This window comes from Lissotriton helveticus, chromosome 10 (genome assembly GCF_964261635.1).
Source record: "Lissotriton helveticus chromosome 10, aLisHel1.1, whole genome shotgun sequence".
NCBI lineage: Eukaryota > Metazoa > Chordata > Amphibia > Caudata > Salamandridae > Lissotriton > Lissotriton helveticus.
In genome coordinates, this window is record NC_136071.1 from 158,496,054 (window position 1) to 158,516,824 (window position 20,771).

At 43.9% G+C, this 20,771-nt stretch overlaps 1 protein-coding gene across 1 annotated transcript in view; it reads right to left on the minus strand.

Moving 5' to 3' along the window:
* Positions 1-20,771, minus strand: part of GNA12 (G protein subunit alpha 12) — a 236,472-nt gene that overhangs the window by 27,606 nt on the left and 188,095 nt on the right. The window lies entirely within an intron of this gene.

Here is a 20,771-nt window from a genome sequence, read left to right on the forward strand (position 1 = left end):
ACCGGAACTGGGCAGAGATGTCTGCTTCACCTACAAGACATTTTTTGCTCAAATAAGCCATGAGCGGGTGACTAAGCTACTTCTCTGCATGTGAGGTATGCACTCGCGTACAATGTTCCCTTAAAAGACATGAGAAATAGATTTTGTGCACTATGATTCACTTTTAGGAAATGTTATATTTTGCAAGTAAAAAATGTTCCCCCACCACTACTAAAGTCGTTTTCCAGACCGAGTAGGACATCAGGCTGCAAAATGTAAAGGCTTTTAATAGCATTTACATGTTGCAGCCTGATGTCCTACTCGGCCCTTCCACACACGCAACTGTACAACTGAAATAAGGGTTGGAGCTTGCGTTTAAATTTTTTTTTTTTTTTAAATCAAGAAGAGGATTCTTTAATTTATTTATTTTTTAAAACAACTCTCAACGCCAGTTTGTTTGCCACAGTTAGACGAAGAAGTCATTACCTCCAAAAATATATGCTTTCTAAAATTCTGAAAGAAAAATGTAACTGTAAGCACTAAAAGAAAATCATATGACGATTGCATCGTTGGAATTATTTAGTAGTCGCCAGATGTTTGGAGATGCTTGTGAAAACCCAACTGTTCTGCGTTCTGTAGTAAGAATGGCGGATACTTCTGCAATCTTCGGGTGAATGGGGCTCCAGTTCTGGATGTGAGTATTTTTACTCGTGGGCTTATACCATACCAGAAATACTACTAGAGTTACTACGGATTACTTGTTTGGAAGCAAAACCATCCATGCAACTGACTCTACCCTATCTAGAAAAGAGCATGCCTCCCAAGTATTTGTCTATACGATTAGGACTTGCATGATGAACTACTGCAGTTTAGAGTATGCACTGGCCCAATGACATAGGACCCGTTTCAGCACTTTAGTTTGCGTGACTGAAGCATTATTTTCTACGTCCTCCTCTTTCTACGGCATTCTAGCAGGGCAGCGCAAGGAATGTCAGATGGGACAACTGTCCCAGTCAAGGGTGGATTAGTGTCATATGTCACATGGAGGGTGACCATTGCTAGGCAACAATGGAACAGAAGCACCACACACCCACGACTTCACACAGGGGTTAACAAGCATTTGCAATGCAATAGGTCTCGCATTTGCGAGAGTTTAAGCTATTGGTCTTGAAAATGACAATTCCTTTTATTTATCTGTTTTGATAATTAACACATAAATCAAAGGCATGGTCATTAACAATGCCAATAGCTCAAAACCTTGTTCTATTTCACTTCAAATAAGTGTCCGCCATTGTCCCGGGCTGCTTGGAAAGCGACAGCACCCATGGCACGCTGAATGTAGCAGGAAAGCATGTCCTGCCTGCAGTAGGAGAAACTCGCTAAAGAAACTACTGTGCAACAACTGAAAAAAAATGGGCCATTCCTCATGGGAAGGTACAAATGAAGACAAGGCGGTACAAAGGAGGGACTAACAAGCCTATTAATGAATCAGACGCAAGTATTCAGGAAGGACAATGGCACAAGCCAATTTAAATATGGGCGGAGAGTTGACGGGGCTTCAACTCCATACTCCAATACTGCATGCTTCGCCGAGCAGCGCATGCGCAGCCCAGGCTCAACCTAAAAAATAATTGCCTAAATATGAGCAGTGGAGTTGAAGTTCCCCAATCAAAAGGATGGTAAAGAAACCGCTCCAGAAGGAAGAAGCACACAAAAAGGTAGCAAATATATCTAAAAAGAAGCAGCAAATTACATAGACAAAGCCAACCAAAAGGTAAGCAATAGAGTGGGCCACAGCCCATTGTATGTTCTGCCACGGACCACAATAGGTAGCTTGTTGCATTACCCACCAAAGACATCTGGGATGCAATCCATAGTTACTTTATTTTTACAAGGGCCCTGTGGGGTCTACTGTGGGCCAGCTGGATCTCAGCTGCCTAGAGTAGACCACCACAGGATGGCATGCATAAATATTCCAAGCCTAGAGCATTCTGACTTGGCTTACCGTTGTATCTTTCGACAACAAATTAACATATTGGTCAGGATGTACGTATTCATGCTCAGCCTGTGTGCCTTATATAAAATCAAAATATAATATAGCCTTAAAAATGCTTGGTAAAATGCTTCCTATACAAATGTAATAATACAACTCAAATGCGACTGCTGCTGTTTCTATCGCAAAACATCCCATGTGGGTGGGGTTAGGGTTAGCAAATGACTGTCACTGGGATACAGTCTAAAGCAGCTCTGGCTTTCCTTTTGAATGTCTATACTATCTAGTCAGATAACACAAGGACACGACGTGCAGAATTCCCTAGCATTTCAAGCGAAATACGGGAATGGACATGTTGCGTCCAGGAGAAAGGGAGTCACATAGCCACAGTACTCATGGGTATTTCATAGCGTTAAGCAACAGAGTGGAGCTAATCTCACCTGGTTTCTAACACCATGTTGGGCGGTTGCCATGAATCTGGAGATACCCGCCATGGATCCACAATGAGCATAATACCACCGCTGGTAACTCCATGGTCCGTGCTAAAACCGCAAGAAACATTTACAGGGCACACAAACCGCTCCTGTACGTTTAGTTACGCCTCTCTTGCGCGCCAAGCCTCGGTTTGAAATGATTCAGAGAGTCGAAACGACGTTTAACCTGTATGCACCAGTAGAATTCTTCTGTTGTCCGGGCTGTGTGTGGCTAAAAAACGCACAGCCCGATTAGGCCAAGCTCACAAAACGGCCATCTAAGAAAAGAAATCAGAACTCCATTTGAACTGAAAGAGAAATATTGTTACTCTAAAACGGGCGTGGCGATTTTTTTTTTTTTTTTTTTAAAGAGCCAAATAAAGAAAGGAGGCGGGGCAGAGCGACAGTTTATTTGACAGAGGATATAGACTCAAAGCAAACTAGTTTGAGCTATGTACGTTTCACCATTTTAAAGATTGCAGAATTTACATGTTCAGTTATAGAAAGGTAGAAGTATAAAGCTGTTAGAGAAAATGACATACATTTGCTTTTGCAAATTGTGTTAAGGAGTAAACATGAAAAACATTACTCAGATTATTGTATGTGTATAGGGAGTTTGCATGACGTTTAAACGTAAGGCTATAGTGAGATTCCACAAAAAAATACAACAATGGGAAAAGGGGGGTAACGAAGGCACAGAAGGTTGGGGGGGGGGGGGTAAAGAAGGCACTAACAGGAGGGAGGGTGGAGTTGTAAAGAAGGCACCAAAACACGTCGTGACTGCAGTAAGAGAAACTTGCTAAAGAAAAATCGTGCTTAAAGACTAAATTACAGGTAATGTGTAACAACCGAAGTAAAAGGGCCAGGCACCATGGGAAGAGACAAATGAAGACGAGGCGGTACTAAAGAGGGACTAACAAGCCTATTTACGAATCCGAAACCAGCATTTAGGAAGCACAATGACAAGCCAATGGCAAATATGGGCGGACAGTGGGCGGGGCATCTATTCCCTGCCCCACTACAAGTCTTGCAGAGCAGCGCATGCGCACGGACCCTAGGCTAGACCTAAAAGGCCTTTGCGCCTGGGCTGGAATCACATCGCCACCACTGCCAGTCCCCTCAAAGGCTGGAAGAAGAGTGCAATACCTACTCCCGCTCCAGTTTGGATACTACTTGAGTGATCTCACAATCAGGACAGATAAAGCTCTATTCACAACCACTGCAGTAAAGTCTTATAGTATGTCCCAGGTACTCGCAGACTGTTCACTGGAGGGAAAACATTGAACGGGATGAAAAAGAAATGCAGATGTCAGGGCGGCACAGCTTTCCCTAAACACGTAGAAGACTGTTCCACGCCATCAAGAAAAAACAAACGTTAACGGAATGTATATTCCATGCATTATATATCACAATACCTATGTTTAGGCAACTCAAAAATTAATTTGCAAAAAATAAACTTACGTTAAAAAATTGTAACAACGGTCAAGATTTAAAGATCTAAAATATTCAGAGAAAACTTGGTTCACACGTCTCCAGTTCAGAAGAAATAAATGATGAAAAGGTGCTTTCTTCAACAGAAAGATGTATTCATAATAAATCTCGAAATAGGTCCTTAGGCATTGGCCCTGACACAATCAGATCAGCCAAAATCACAAACTATTTGGGAAAGATCTGTACGGGTGGTGCCACCAAACTGGGTGAACAGGATGGGTGTAGAAGGCAACATGGGAAACCCTAAGCCAATCTAGGATCGGTCCGGCCTGCAGCCAGCACTCCAATTACAGCTCACCCCACCAATGATGGCTGCTCATTTATGACTCACTGTGGTTTTGTAAGTCCAGCTTCCCAGTGCAGTTCATATGCTGTGCGTCAGATCTCTGCCCAAAGTCACCAGTAGGAGTACACAAGAGACCCTTGCTCCAGAGGTTCTGTTAGTCAGACTCGCTTCTGGGAGTTGGGAAATCATGCAGTTATTGAAGTGAGCAAAAAACTCATTAATGAGAAGAGCATGTTTTATTTCGCCTTTCACTGATGTGCTCTTTCCCAATCTAAACAGCAGATATGACTCAAGGACTCTGTTGCGGTCACCGGATCGTAGAGCGGCTAAGGGCGTGTTTTAAAATCTGTTTAATTAAATAATATTTTGATGATGCTGAATATGCCATAAAAGTCCAGTATAGTTATGCGCGACTGTGGCGTAGTCCCCAGTCCTATCATTACAAACTCCCTGCTTTTGAAAGGGCAGAAGAACCAGCTCCCTTGTCAGACAAAACAATCTGCAATTGCTCTCCAAAAACCTGCTTTTTCTGCACAGAAATACATTTAGACTTGCTTTGGTATCTTAAAGAGCGAACGTCACTCACAACTTATACTCCCTCTTAACACTGCAGAAGAACTGCAAAAGAAACGCAACAGTAAGTTTCAATGAGGAAAAATCACCCCCCCCCCCCCCAAAAAATACAATATATATTGGTTGCGGTGCTCAGCAGCGTGAACACAGATCAGTAGATGTAGGTGGGGATCATTTAGTCTTTCATTGGTCATCATACCAATCCTGCACAGACATAGCTCACAAAACCATGAGTGCATGTAAATCCTATCCAGATAGAGACGCGCTTTGGACTCCCAAAGTACGCTTCCATGAGCACCCCATGCCACATTAAATTTAGGTTATATTAACAACAACAAGGGACCCCAATTCAGTCAGCAGGGGACCTCGGGGTACATACTTTTTAGAACAGCGGTCCCACGCATTCAAGAATATACGAGACAATAAATATAGATAGAATCAAATCTATATTTGGAGCGACATGTCCAGCCGGACAGAGGTCTTTTAAGTTTACTCAATGAACAAATGATCCATACAGAAAGAATACCTTCAACAATTCACCAGTGTGGTACACAAGCCTGTGCCCAAACACTAACAGATCAAATACAGAAGGTAGATTACAAACATAGAAGGGCTTTTTAAGGCAAACAAACGTTTTCTGTTTAAAAATTAAATTGTACAGAAGTGTCAAAAAAGCACCATTACATTACATAGAAATCAAGTTTTGTATAAGGTGCTAGACAGGTCGACTAGTCTGGCACCTTATACAAAACTTGATTTCTATGTAATGTAATGGTGCTTTGACACTTCTGTACAATTGAATTTTTAAACAGAAAACATTTGTTTGCCTTAAAAAGCCCTTCTATGTTCGTAATCTACCTTCTGTATTTGATCTGTTAGTGTTTGGGCACAGGCTTGTGTACCACACTGGTGAATTGTTGAAGGTATTCTTTCTGTATGGATCATTTATTCATTGAGTAAACTTAAAATACCTCTGTCCGGCTGGACATGTCGCTCCAAATATAGATTTGATTCTGTCTATATTTATTGTCTCGTATATTCTTGAATGCATGGGACCGCTGTTGTTCTAAAAAACATATTTAGGAGCATCCATGTTTTCATTAAGGATTCTTGCAGTTAGGATAATCATGACCCATTCTTCTTAATTCGGTTTCTCCGAAAACCATTAGGCCTCCTTCCACTTGGCTGATATATCTGCACTGGATGTGAGAGCCAACATCAGAATAGGTTTACATATCTAATCACTGCCAATACAGTCCGTGCTATTATAAGCACTGGTTTTAGTCCAAAGACAAATGACCAGCCCGGCACCCTTTCCATCACTTTTACAAGTGTTGTTAAAAGGCCTCCCATACCCATCTACAAAAATCTCTAACATATCAACCAGCTCCATCGTGATGAACCTAGGTCTTGGATTTATAGCCACCATGAAGACATTTAAGAACTGGTTACCATACCAACCTATTCCCTTCAGATCATGGCCTCCATCCATTCCAAGGTTTTACCCATTAAGTCAAGACCAGCCAAACACAGTAGGTGGGGCGGCCATTAAGGACACTGAAGGGCTTCTCTACTCAGTCATAAAACAATTCTGTAAGTCTTACCGGGCAGAGACACCTCTGCACTGGTTCTGAAAAGCTCATTTACCAGAATTGATGTGATGCTTTTTTCATAGACCTGGAGGAATGCAAATGTTCATAAAAGGCTGTGTGTGAAAGTGGTGCCACTCATTAGGATTAGCACAGACTTTCTGGAGCATACTATCTTTGCACAGAAGAGGCAGCAGTTTTCAATCAGCACCCTCCAGCCCTTTGGCAGCTGTCCTTTTTTAGGAGTAACAAGCTCAAACCCTGCTGAGTCTTGTGAACTAGAAGAGCCATCTTCAATTTGAGACCGTTGGATATGGGAAGCAAGACTAGACCTTGGTTGGGAGAGACTGATATTGACAATAAAGTTACTTTGAATGGGGGCGGGCTGAAAATTTTCAGCGCTCAGTCTGTCATTTCCTTGCGTTTGCTTTGTTCACCCTTAAGTTGGCAGGGTATGCGCAGATGTGGGTCCCTTCCTTACTTTGCCACTGGATTCAAGCTATCCTGGCTGATGAAGGGTGTTACCCCGAAACCAGTCCCAGGATGCTGGTTTCCAGTCCAGGGAAGACCTGCTTGGCAGTTCAGGCTGGACTGTTCCCATTAGGAGCAGGGTCAAGACTGATTTGCATATGGCTGGGTCTGAACTGGGGTGGTGAAGTGAGCTAAAGAACGATAATGGATTCAACCCAGATCTGTGATGGGGGGGTTTGCAAAGAGTGAAACGTTTCCGTGCTCCGTCCGTCATCTCCTTGTGTTAGCAATAAAGTTACTTCAACATGTGTGAAGTAAATCATTTTAAAGCAGCTGGCCAGAGACCATCTTCATACACGAGGATCACTGGATTGGATGACCCTACCGACTAGCAAAGCTGGGAGATTGGCTAGAAACAAAAAACAGCTCTGCAAAATACTTAAATACCAGACGTTATAGTACTAAAGAAGCCTAGCCAACTAGTTTGACTCTCTGAAGTGTGGGGGAAGTGAGGAGTAGAGTTCCTCCCACAAGAATATTCGTGTTTTTTTTTTTTTGTTTTTTTTAGAGAGTCCACTACGTTTCACAGGAGCAGCATTTCTCTACAGCGGTACAGCTGTGCCACATTAAAGTAGCTCGGGTGGAAACCTCAGCCAACCCATGTGTCGAAGATTGGTCCTACCCCACCTGCAAATTTTTTGATGAGCCTTGTTTGAGGGACAAAATCTTCTAAAGAGAAATTCTCCTCCACATCATGTGGTTCAGATGGAGGTGTGTAGAGGAGAGATATAGAAGAGGGAAGCGCTCTCTGTTTTAGACGAAGGACATGATTTAGGGTTTGGCAGGCAGGACGCCATCAGTCAAGGCAGTGACCGACATTACATCCGCTACTATGACCAACTACTTCCCACCAAATTTAGAGATCTCAGTAATCCCAAGCATTTTTCTCTGGACCAGCAGTCTGTACCACAAGTCTGGTAGATGGCAGCAGTCCGTTTTGACAGCTGCCATCAGTGGAGGACAGTCCACCACACACTTTGATTTTCAACAACAAATGGCGCTTACATACATGGCGTTTGTTCCCTGCTGGGGGAAAGATTATTTTTATTTTTCTGATAGTCACAGCGGGTTTTGCCTGGCGATGTCAGACAGAAAAAACAGGACATCAAACTGTCAGGCCTAAATAAGGTATGCTGTGAAAGGCCCTTACTCGGACGGTGGAGCACTCAGTCAGGCTGATGAAGTAAGCTTTCTATCCACAGAATCAAAGGGGGCACTGTCAACAGAAAGCTAACTTTCTGACAGACTCTAGAGTTTATGGGCCTAGAGTTTGTCGGACAGAGTACTTCGCCAAGTTTGTGACAGAATACCCTATCAGCCACACACTTTATTTAGAGAAGCCAGCGTAACAGTGCCTGAATGATAACGTTAAACCAAGAAAAAGGAAAGAGTTGGCGTGCCCAATCCTCCGACAGTCAGAAATGGAATTAAAAAATCCTTGACCTAAAGGAATGCTGAAAAGCTGGCAGTGGAATACAAAAAAGATGTAGCTTGAACAGTAATAAGACTTCTCGTTTCATAAACTGAAGAAAAAAAACGTTAGTAAAAAATAATACTGTATAACTTTAATATTCATCATTAAAATGCAATTTGAAAATGTATATTCTTACTCACTTTAAAAAACTAAAATTAAAATAAAAAAGGCTTTTTTTCCGCTGTCCCCTACTCCGTGCCTGACCATGTACTTTAAAAGTGCCCTACTAAGTCTACCACATGAGCAACAAAAAATAAATAAAAAAAAGGCCTCGTTTTAGTTATGTCGTAGCCTGTGCCCACATTCCTTTTGTAGGCAGCCACCGAATCAAGTGATCCCTATTGCCATTGTTCGCTCTGAGTTTTTCTACCTTCAACTGCCTTCCCCTCTGTACTACGACTCTTTTGTCTGGTACACCCCTATTTTTTTGCTTTTCCTAACATCATTAATACCACCACTTCTCTTAGCAAACTTTACTGAGACGACAACAAACACCATGGGCAAACAACCTGCACTAAACTCTCCGCCGCCACAGATGATATGACAGAGAAACATTCAGCTTACAAAAGCTATGCCCACTGTGCTCCAAAGCTTGCAGTTTCATAAGCAAAATGAACACACTGAACCAAACAAGACACCTAGTGGCGCTTCAGTTTTTTTTTTGGGGGGGGGGGGGGTGTCTGCAATCAATACAACAGAGCTAGTCCAGGAACGTGTTTATTCACCATTTCATATTCTAATAATCTTCTTAGAAGCAATATTGGAGCCCTCCCCAACCCACCTTCCCAAGCATCCCACTATTACATGATCCGCTTAATATGTGCTCGCCAAGCCCCCTCTTGGTTAAACCCTTGTTAAATAGTATTAATTGTATAGGTTGAGCCTCAAGCTTTGCCTTGAATTAATTACTTTTATAGGTCATTGCCTCTTCCATTTTACTAGGTCAAGGGCCTTTACACCATTTCCTCACATAGATACACAGAGGGGAATAAATTTAGGTAGGTCTGTATGTAATACTCACGTCTATGGCACAAACGTATACAAGGTATGAATGCTGATGGAGCAAGTAAGGTTAATGGATAGTTTTCCGTTTATTGTTGTAGCAAAGACCGTGTTAGGTTAAAGGAAAAGCTTAGCAAAACAGTAATGGAAACCTTTATGGTTAAAGGGAATAAATGCGTTTAGGGTCCATTTTAGGATCTGGGTATGGGGCAGTTTGGAGTAAGAGAAAGATGAATAAGTAACTTACCTTTGATAATGCGCCTTCTGGTGGATACTCTCTCCAAACAGGGATTACTCATCTTAGAATACTCCCCAGATTTAATGCTGGATTCAGAAACAGAGCCAGCATGAAGCAGCACACTGCTAGTTGGTGCCATGCAGCTCCATGCTGACTCCGTACCACCAAGGAAGTAATGGAGTAAAGCTCAATATAAGCGCAATCCTGAGGGCTTACATCAGTTTCCTCTTTATCTCTTTCCGAGCCCACAGAAAAGGAGAGTGAACAATTGTGGGTACCAGTAGGAAGATGCCCAATTTTGACCCCATTCCAATAGCAGGGCATAGCCATGTCAGAGGATATAAAGGACCCGCCGGTAGGATATGATACTTTGCTACCCCAACATGAAGTATTTAATCCTGCGTCCCACAGAAAGCTTGTGTGTGGCTAATGGCAAACTAAAGTGGCCTGGAGGCAGATGCTTGAGGGGAAGGTGACTGGAAAGTTTTCAGCCCAGATGGCCTGGATGTTGCCTGCTTGATCTCAGTCTCCGATCCCAAGACGACTTAGATGCAAACTGGGGGATCCGTAGGCCTTGTCCGGTACACCAATCCCCTGGAGTAGCCTTGAAAAAGCGAAGCTGGTGAGGATACTGTCTTGTGAGGGTTAAAAGGCATAGGAAGTGTGCCACGGCCCAGCTCTTTTTAAAGAGTTCCAATGCTGCATCTGCCTTCTCTCCAAAAAGGCGAGACCCACCAAAAGGCTTGCATGTCTCTAGAGAAGCACAACTGCTCACTGATTCTCTTAACTTTGAAGATTATCTTCCTCATTGCGATAACTTCAGCTCGTCACATGAGTGAGACTCATGCACTGTTGGTGCAGTCACCCCACACCTCGATTTTCTGAGCTAAATGAATGCTGAAAACTCAGGTGGGCTCCTTGCCTAATGCTGTGACTCCTTTCCAAATTGGGCAGTCAGTCACTTCCTGCATGCATTCTTTGTCTCTTCACCCCTCAAAAGAGGAGGCAAGGCTCTATTGGTTGAAACCCTAAAGGGCTTTGAGCTGTGCCTGGGTTGTACCAAGGAACACCGTTTGAACAGGCAGCTTTTTATGGGATTCTCTGGAGCAAAGAAAGATAAAGAAGTGTAGAGAAGGTCCTTTTTGAGGTGGAATGTCCTCTGCATCAAGATCTGCTTTGCACTGGCGAAGACACATCCTCCAGAAGGTCTGTGAACTCATTCCACTAGTGCCAAGGCTGCTACCACTGCATTGGCACTCAGAGTGCCTTTCCAAGAAATCTACAAGGCGACATGGATGTCAATGCCCACGTTCATGAAGCACTGCTGTATTGACAGCCAGGTCTGGCTGGAATAGCATTTTGCAAGTTTGGTTCTGCAAGATGTTTTGGTCCGAGCTCACCCCACAGGTTCTTCACTATGTGGAGGTATACTCCTTTGGTATTCATTCTGAGAATCAGCTGGTAGAAGTCCCTATCAGAAGAACAAGTTACTTATCCCTGGCAGCGCTCTATCCAGTGGATATTCTATCTAACCACAGCTTCCTCACTGCCCCCCACCTTCCCATTCAGAAGCGTGACCTCTCTTTAACATCGAAAAGGTCCCAAATTAAACATTCCACCTCAAAAAGGTCCTTCTCTGCACTTCTTTATCTTTCTTTGCTCCAGAGAATCCCATAAAAAGCTGACTGTTCAAACGGTGTTCCTTGGCACAGCCCAGGCACAGCTCAAAGCCCTTTAGGGTTTCAACCAATGGAGCCTGGCCTCCTCTTTTGAGGTGTGAAGAGGCAAAAAATGTATGCAGGAAGTGAGTGACTGCCTGCCCAACTTGGAAAGGAGTAACAGCATTAGGCAAGGAGCCCACCCGAGTTTTCAGCATTCATTTATCTCAGAAAATCGAGGTGGGGGGTGGCAGCGCCAAAAGTGCATGAATCTCACTCGTGCGACGAGCTGAAGTTATTGCAATTGGGAAAATAGTCTTCAAAATTAGGAGACGCAGTGAGCAGTTATGTATCAGTTTGAGGAGCGTACACATGGGAAAAAGTAAGACCAAATTAAGGTCCAACTGTGGCCCTACAAACTATTTAGAAGGAAGCATGTGTGTCAAACCTTCGATAAACGATCACAATAGACCATTTAAACAAGGGTGGCTCGTCCGACAAATATAGTTAGTCTAAAATGGGTTGGGGAGGGGACGACAATTAACCTTTTAATGGTGCCCAATGCAAACCTTTGTCAATCAAAGACAAAATGAACAAAAGAACAACAGACTGCTTGGCTTGTAAAGGAAATGCATCTCCTAATGAGCATTCTTGCGGAAACTCAAATGCACTAAACCTTCAACAGCTCATTCCTGACTGTGGCGAAAAGTTCTATTCAGGGTTCTCGGCAATGTTGGAAGATGCCCTGCGTTACCTCAGGGTGTAGCTGACATTTGTAATCTACCAGATGCTGATTGCTTAGCTCATTCAAGGATCCTTCCAGGTTACTCATGATGTGGGAAATGCCTGATGCTCCAACCAACCTATAGGCGCAGAGTCCTCTGGCACAGGCCCAGGATGCCAATCTGCCCTTCTTGTTTCGATAACACATGGAGGTGGTGTTGTACATAAGAATCTGCATCAGTCTCTTCTTCATGGGAAATAGTTGGGGTAAACTTAAAGGTTTGGGTAAGTTAAGTTTAAGAGCTCTGGAAGCTGGCAAAGTTAAAAAAAATTATCAAAAAGGGAGGGGGGCGTAGCGAGGATCTAAGGATTAGGGAAATACATATTATAGTAAGGCAGGCAACAGTTGTAGACAGTGTGATATTGACCACACGAAGCAGGCGAGAACAAGGTAGTCAGTCGTTGGCTAGACGAGATAATGAATGCTATGTAATGAAAAGTTGTTTTTGTGAGGGTGTGAAGGCCAAAAGAATGCTCCTCCGACGTCCACACCACACTGCCTCTTAGTGTGCCCGATCTTATACTGATAAGGGACGCAGAGAGAGAAAGCAGAGATGTCAATTTTTCAAAATCCATGGGGTTGAATATTAACTAGTTGATATTTTTGTGGCTTGCGATAGGACAAAATGTAATACTGATCGGTCACTAGAATTAAGATAAGTGAAATACTAAATCTGTCAGAAAGGGGGGGAATGAATAAAATAGTCACCAACACTAAAGTAGACAATGAATTAAAATACTGCTGGATGGATTCCACATGTGCAGATATCCTGATAGAAAGTATGCAAAGTATCACGGTCATGTTTGTAAGGAGCATCAGTCTTGTGCGCAAACAGGCTCCTCCCCATGATTCTAATGGTTCTTTGCCTTCAGTTGCATCCCAAGAGAAGCACCGGTAGGGACAGAAATTTACAATATTTGGATGCCAAGTTAAAATATTTGTGGAAGATTAAGCTTTCTCACCAGAATGTTCTAGCCCTGGAGTAATATCAGTAAATTCGTTTACTGCATTATTTTTGGGCAAAGCCGCATTTTCCCCAGATGTTCTAGACATGTAGTTACAACAGTGAACTGGTGTTATAAGAAGGCTTCCTCCATGGTAGGAGACGCTTCCATCATCTTCAGCTTTCCAGAGCTGCTCTGCAACAGTAGAGGCGTACGCAAAGTGACATGCTGATATTGTGTTTGCTTCCATGCTAACTAGCTATATAAAAGTTTGACTAGTCTGCTGGCCACACCCAAACAACTCATAACATCGAATTTTCAACAAGGAAACTTCAAACATTATCAGATTGCATAGGACTCGCTAGACCTTGTTTATGACAGAATCCTTGAAATATGGGTTAGAAAGTACAGGATGAAAAGCCATACCAATAGCTGGATGCGCGCCACAAAAATACAACATAGCACTTCAAACCACCCTTCTGCCATTGTAAGCACTGTAAATAAGTTGTTAATATTGACGCACTTTACCACCCTTGCCCGAGTGGAAGGCTGAGTCGACTTTGTGAAGACCACAGAAGCTGTGAACAGGCCCGGTTCTAGAGGGTGGGCCAGGCCCACCCAAACATGAGCCTGGCCCACCCAAAAATGAACCTTGGCCTTTGCAGCGACATCAAGAAGGCAACAGAAAATGTGCACTATAATTTAAAACGTTCCACTGAACGTAATTCATCATCTCCTTCTAGGAGTTGCGTGATTGGGCCTGGGCTCTCTCACAGGCACCCTAATCACGCATCTCCTTTAGAAAGGTGAGCTGTACCCCCGCCCACTCGTGTAGGTAGAATAGGGCATGGCGAAGGGGACAAATCCCTTCTTTGGCACCAGGTGACCTTTGCGTGCTGCATGGATATTTCCTTCTTTTCAGCGCTGGAGAAAAGGAGTTTGTTTATCCTGATTCACCTTTCCTGGCCCCCTTTAGCTACTTATCAGGTCGGGCTGTGAGATAGATTTCCAACCCTGCAGGTAAGAGAATATGTGGCTATTCCGTTTTTAAAAAAATCTGCAAAGGCCCAGCAAGATACAGACTTCATGTATGCTCCGAGAATATGTGGCTATTTCTTCATATTTTTAAAATCTGTGAGGGCCCAGCAAGACACGTACTTTGTGTATGCCGTGTATATTTCACTTAAATTATTTGTATCATTTTCATGACTGGCTCTGCCACAAATGCAAGACAACAGTACAAATGTCCAGATAACTCTGGTGATTAATTGTCCTGTTGGAGAGCAATCTTTTGTCTGTTTGTAGTTTTGGGATGCAGATAAACTGTAGTTTATGTGGATATCTCAATGGGTTACTTTACTGTCTTTGTCACAGAGATCCTTTTGGTACTTGCATTTCGGAAGTTACAGATCTAACATAGGACAGTGACCTATGAACTGTATTCAAAGATCTGCATACAAACCTGAATGGTATAATTAGAAATTGTTTTGTGTGTTGCAGTGTAGTTAGAATTTCCCCAGTCTTTCATTAGTCTAATGTTGCTATAAAGAGTTTGTTTGGGCAGATATACATTGTTATCAGTAAAGACAAACTCTAACCACTGGGGTATGCTTTAAATCATGAGTTTGTGCTTCTCCAGACCCATCCCTCTTAAAACATACTGCCCACCAGTATGGATGACATGTGATTCCTACACCTGGTAATCCTCATTGGATTATGTGACATTCCCTATAGGCTGATTTACATATTTGTATGATTCATTGTCTCTGCATAAAGTGTGCGTGATATGAAGTACTGTGAAACCCTATACTACGAGTAGCGCTATACAAAAAATGAAAAGCATATGAGAGAGTCGCTACGTAGAGGTGATGGGCACTGTTGGAGGATGGCAATGAGAGCATCCGATGAGGAAGTGAATATGGGCAGAGTCTATGTAGAGATGAGGGCACTGTTGGAGGGTAGCAGTGAGCTAATCAGAAGAGGATGTCATGGCGGGGCTACGCTGAGATGAGGGGCACTGGCGGAGGGTGGTAGTGAGGGAGTCTGAGGAGGAGGTCATGCGGGAGGGGCTATGGAGAGATATGGGACACTGGTGGAGGGTGGCAATGAGAGAATCCGAGAAGGACATCCTGCGGTGGAGGGGGGGCTACAGAGAGATGAGGGGCACTGGTGGAGGGTGGTAGTGTGAGAGTCTGAGGAGGAGGTCATGAGGGGGAAAGGCTATGGAGAGATGACTGGCACTGTTGGAGGGTGGTAGTAAAGATATCGAGAAAGGTCAGTGGTGGGGAACCAATAAAGACTTTCATACCAGCGCTAAAGCCGGCCCTGTCATGGTCTTTCTGTTTTTGTTTATTTAATTAGCAATCTGGTCATTAGGGCCACTGTGGAACACATTTTAAAGTGTGTGCTAATTATATTTACTGGTATATTTAATGTTTTAAGTTTGAGGTGGATTTTACTAATGTTTTTTACCAGGAATAATGAAAAAGGATCCTGATGGTGGCTGATATGGGACTGGGGCACAAGGTCAGCTGTGAGATAAGGTGCACAACAGATGGATGGTAGAAAATGGATAAGTCCAGGGTCAGGTGGCGTTAGTAATGAAGAGAGATTCTCTCTGAAGGCTGGCAACAAGGGAGGCTGGGTGGTGTTATTTGCCTGATACTCCCACCTTTGAAACCTCCTCTTCTAATCAAAGGAACATTACCTGGGATGCATTTTAAAAAGAAAAATGAAACCTCGGTTTCATTTTTTAAGAGCAGGCAGCGGTCCGTGGGACCACTGCTTGCTCTTAAAAAATATTTTCACATCCTTTCACAAAGGGGAAGGGCTCCCCTGGCAACCCCTTCCTCTTTCCGAGTGGCTTACCACCTACTTGGAGTAGGTGGTAAACTGCAAGTGTTTTGTGACTTTAATTGTGATTGCAAAACAATGATATATACAAATGCGGCTCGCTATTAGGAAGGGACGCCCCTTTGTAATACTGTCTTGCACAATAGCGTTTGAACATGCGAGCAGGGCAGGGCAGCATAGGCCCCTGGCTGGGTGGCGAACTGACCAATCACAGCGCAGCCTGGCTGTCTGCTTCCTGTTTTTTTAAAATTAATATTATTACATTGAACCCCTCCCCACCAGACCTCTGTGCGCGACCCCCGCCAACTCACCATTCCTCCCCCCCCCCTCCCGCGAGTCGCGACTGCTGCAGTGGCCCACCCGAATGCACCCTTGGCCCACCCAAATAAAAATTCCTGGAGCCGGGCCTGGCTGTGAATAGAGACCCTTAAACTCACTGAGCCATCCTACTGTTATATCTAGCACGCTGCATTAGCTCTCATCAACATGCCTAAGCTTTAGCCCTGCGTGAGTGGGAGAGGTCGAGCCAAACTGCACGTGTGAATCACTCGTGATGGGTGAGATTTGACATCTCCAGATAAAGTGATTTGCTCATGAGTACATCAGACCCTGGTAAACTATGGAAGCTGCCATTCAATCTAAGGTCTCCTCTCTTTAAAGTCTTCAGAAGGCTGTTTTCAAAGTGTGCCTAGAAACACACAATACAATAACGGCAGAGGAGCGCCTATTTTAAGTCCCTGCTTCTGTCTGATTTTCTGTTCACACAAACTGCACCCCTTCCCCCTTCCTCCTCAAGAGACTAGAGCGTTTCTTGGCCTCGGTCCACCGTCTCCAAGGCTCAGCCAGCTTTCGAGCTCTGCTTCCAAACACCAATTACAGGAATCATGCTGTTCCTCTTACACTGCTCCCCAGCTAGGACCCACCTCCTCCTCCTCCTCCTCCCGCTTGGTCTCAGGCCACCAAAGTCCCCACAGTGTGCAATCGAAACATTATCACAAATGTAGAAACTGAAAAGAATCTTCCCTTCGCATAGGGAGAAGTCAGCAAGGGCAGCCACTCAGTTTTGTTTGCAAACAACGTTCTAATCATGCATAGAATTTAAAGACATACATAGCTTCAGTAAGAGCAGCAGGCTGGATTCAGATTTGTCACCAAAAGTTTGAACGGCGCTTCCACTAATGCGCCATTTTCTCGCAGGCTTAACAGTAGTGGCATGAAAGACGACATTCAATCTAGGGGAGAGGATGTCGACTTCAAATCTGGGGTACCAGGTTCGCGTCTCTGCAATGACGCTCAACATCCTGTGATTCTGGGCAAATCACTTAATCAACCCGTGCCTCACAAAAATGAATGTGTCCTGATGTGAAAACTGGTGCTCCTGTAAAGCGCTCCGATACCAGATTTCCGGTCAAGTTCGTGCTACATAAAACTTCAACAACAAAAAAAATCTGCACTACACGAACCTCTTCAATTCCTACAGCCTATAACTAAGCCACAAGATAACGTTGATAAATTCACATTTTTCAGGAAAACATCAATTTTTTTTACCAGGAAGACATTTACTGTTTTTAATGAGCTGCTTTTAGAAGGAACAGATCAAGATGCATGGAAAAAGAAAGGAATTTGGAAAAATTGCCATTTTTTCTTTTCTCTGAACTTTAGATAGGTGGAAAAAGTACTTTGGCAACATTAAGAAGTGTGTAACGGATTATGCTTCGGGTGTGATTGGACTAAGGGCTGGCTGCTCGTGCCTTCTCTGGATCCTCAGATTACTCGAGACGCTCTAAGTTCTAATTGACTTTTCTGGACACCCACTGTATCACTACTGCAACCTGGAGACCCCTGCCTAAGCAATTTTACGTCAAAATACATAAGTAAGCATACAAATACAGTATACACCACACAATTACACAAATTAAATATTTTATTTAATTCGCAAAGATTTACAATAAGCTTTCAAAAGTGTTTTTTTTCCTAAACGATTAAGCAATACATGAGACTTCAGATCACCACATTGCCCTTTTTAGGTCGAGCCTGTCCCATTCCGCAGGAATGGATAGGATCGAATTAATGTCGGCAAAATCCTCTTCAAAATAAGGGGTTTCAGCCCGGCGTTTTCTTGCAGTTCACGTGAACATGCACGAGCATTCACGGCCAGGGCTTCTCCTCCCCTAGCAGCACTCCTCCCACACCAGCAACTCCCCACTCCCACACCAGCACCTCCCCTCTCTCTCTCCCCGCAAACACAGCCTTGCCGTAGCAGCACTCCTCCCACACCAGCACCTCCCCCCGCCCACACCAGCACCTCCCCTCTCTCTCCCCGCAAACACAGCCTTCCTTTCATTTCTCCTCCCCCTCCCCAGCCAGCTTCCCCCAGGCCGTGTTCCCTCAGATATGCTATTGCATATCGTTTGCTACCTCTTGTATTTTGTTGCTCTTGATACTTGCACAACTGTCACTATTGTCTCATGTAACGTAACGTTTGCTTTTGTAACATGCTCACTTGTAATTTTGGCTTCATGTATCTAAAAACGCCTCCCTCGCGCTCCTTTCTCCCTCTCTCCCGCTGCCTAGTCCTCCCACCCCCTCCCTCTCCAGCGCGCGCTCCACTCGCATCTGCCTGATGCTCCCCCGCCCACCCCCCCACTCCCCCAACCAGCAATGCAGAGAAGCTTGTTTCCTCTAAGAACATATCGTTTGCTACCTCCAGGCCGTGTTCCCTCAGATATGCTATTGCATATCGTTTGCTACCTCTTGTATTTTGTTGCTCTTGATACTTGCACAACTGTCACTATTGTCTCATGTAACGTAACGTTTGCTTTTGTAACATGCTCACTTGTAATTTTGGCTTCATGTGTCTAAAAACGCCTCCCTCGCGCTCCTTTCTCCCTCTCTCCCGCTTCCTAGTCCTCCCACCCCCTCCCTCTCCAGCGCGCGCTCCACTCGCATCTGCCTGCTGCTCCCCCGCCCACCCCCCCCACTCACCCACGCAACGCCACTCACCCACGCAACGCCACTCACCCACGCAACGCCACTCACCCACGCAACGCCACTCACCCACGCAACGCCACTCACACACGCAACGCCACTCACACACGCAACGCCACTCACACACGCAACGCCACTCACACACGCCACTCACACACGCAACGCCACTCACACACGCAACGCCACTCACACACGCAACGCCACTCACACACGCAACGCCACTCACACACGCAACGCCACTCATCATATTGTGCTGCAAAACTAAATACTTATAAGGTCCCACAAGCGAGACCTATTGGCAATGCCAATGCTTGTTGATCTTAATGCATGATCTCATTTTGTCACGTTAACAGTGCTTCAATTGAGGCAGCAAACCGCTCACACTAGATTAAAGTAGTCTTAATTAGGATGCTCCTCAGAGGCAATCTAAAGATACCACCAATTTAAATTGTCTGCATATCTACAGAGCATTTTAAAATGTCCAATATTGTTTTTTTGCATATATATTATATACATACATACACATTTTAATATGCTAATATTAATTTTCTTAACAGTATGGGACCCCTTGAGTAGGCGTTACAGACTCCAACTTAAGAACCAATGCTCTAACATATTTGACTTCTTTACAATGGGTCTGAACTGGGGTGGCAAAGTGAGCTAAAGAACGATGATGGATTCAACCCAAATCTGAGACTGGGGTTGAGTGTTTGAAAAGTTTCAGCGCCCCGTCCATCATCTCCTTGTGTTTGCTTGGTTTGCCCTAGGTTCGCAGGGTATGCCCAGATGTGGGTCCCTTGCTAACTTTGCCACTGGATTCAAGCTATCCTGGCTGATATTGGGCGTTAACCCAAAACCGGTCCCAAGATACTTGTTTCCGGTCCAGGGAAGACATGGCTTGGCAGTTCGGGCTAGACTGTTCCCATGAGGCACAGGGTCAGACTGATTTGCATATAGCTGGGTCTGAACTGGATGGCGAAGCAAGCTAAAGAATGATGATGGATTTAACCCTGATCTGACTGGGGGGGGTGAGTGTCTGAAAAGTTTTAGCGCTCCGTCCATCATCTATGTGTTTGCTTTATTTACAATGGCATCAACATCTTCATAGTCAAACATACAAAGATCCAATTTTTTTTCTCTCTTCAGATTATAATTCATACATAGAGGCGTGAAAAGATCAGTTTAACGGTCTGCATTTATCTGTGAAAATAAAAAAGGAAAGTACTTTTAGTAATTCAAAATTCTGTCACTCACAAATGCCCAGTCAATGGCTGTGCAGAGAGATATCTTGGGTGGTTCATACATAAAGAGGCACAACACTTCAAGAGATACAGATGTATCCATGGGTTTAGAATACAATGTTGATTTTTTTTAATGCGTGTTGTGTAATACCAGACAACTTGATAAAAGCAAACTGGCATCCTAATGCAAACGTACATTCATCAGTGAAATAAATGTGAAAATGTGTTGAAAATTTTGCAACTTCATTTTTCCCAGAGCAAATAAAATAGATAAGGACTCGTATGGATATGATCAGCAAAAACAACATATAGCACAATGCCCCCCCAAAAAAGCAAATACAGTGACTCAGGAGCACTAAATATAATGCATATACAAGGAAACCTAAGGTACACATTCTGCCACTAGAATGAATGGGTGTTCCCAAAATATCTGGCTTTTAAAAAAATTAAAATTGTCTGCACTTCTTGGCCGAACCTAAGCATATAGTCGTTTTTGTAGACTACACTGCTAGCCAGACTAATAGCTATGCTGACCTGCTGTGCATGTGTCAGTGTGGTAATGCTGGAGCGAAAATGCCTTCTGCATGTTTTTTTTTTTTTTTTAAACTGTACTGCTCTGCCCAGAGTTTCCCTAATGCAAGAGTCTACGGTGTAGCATCCTGCTACAATAAATA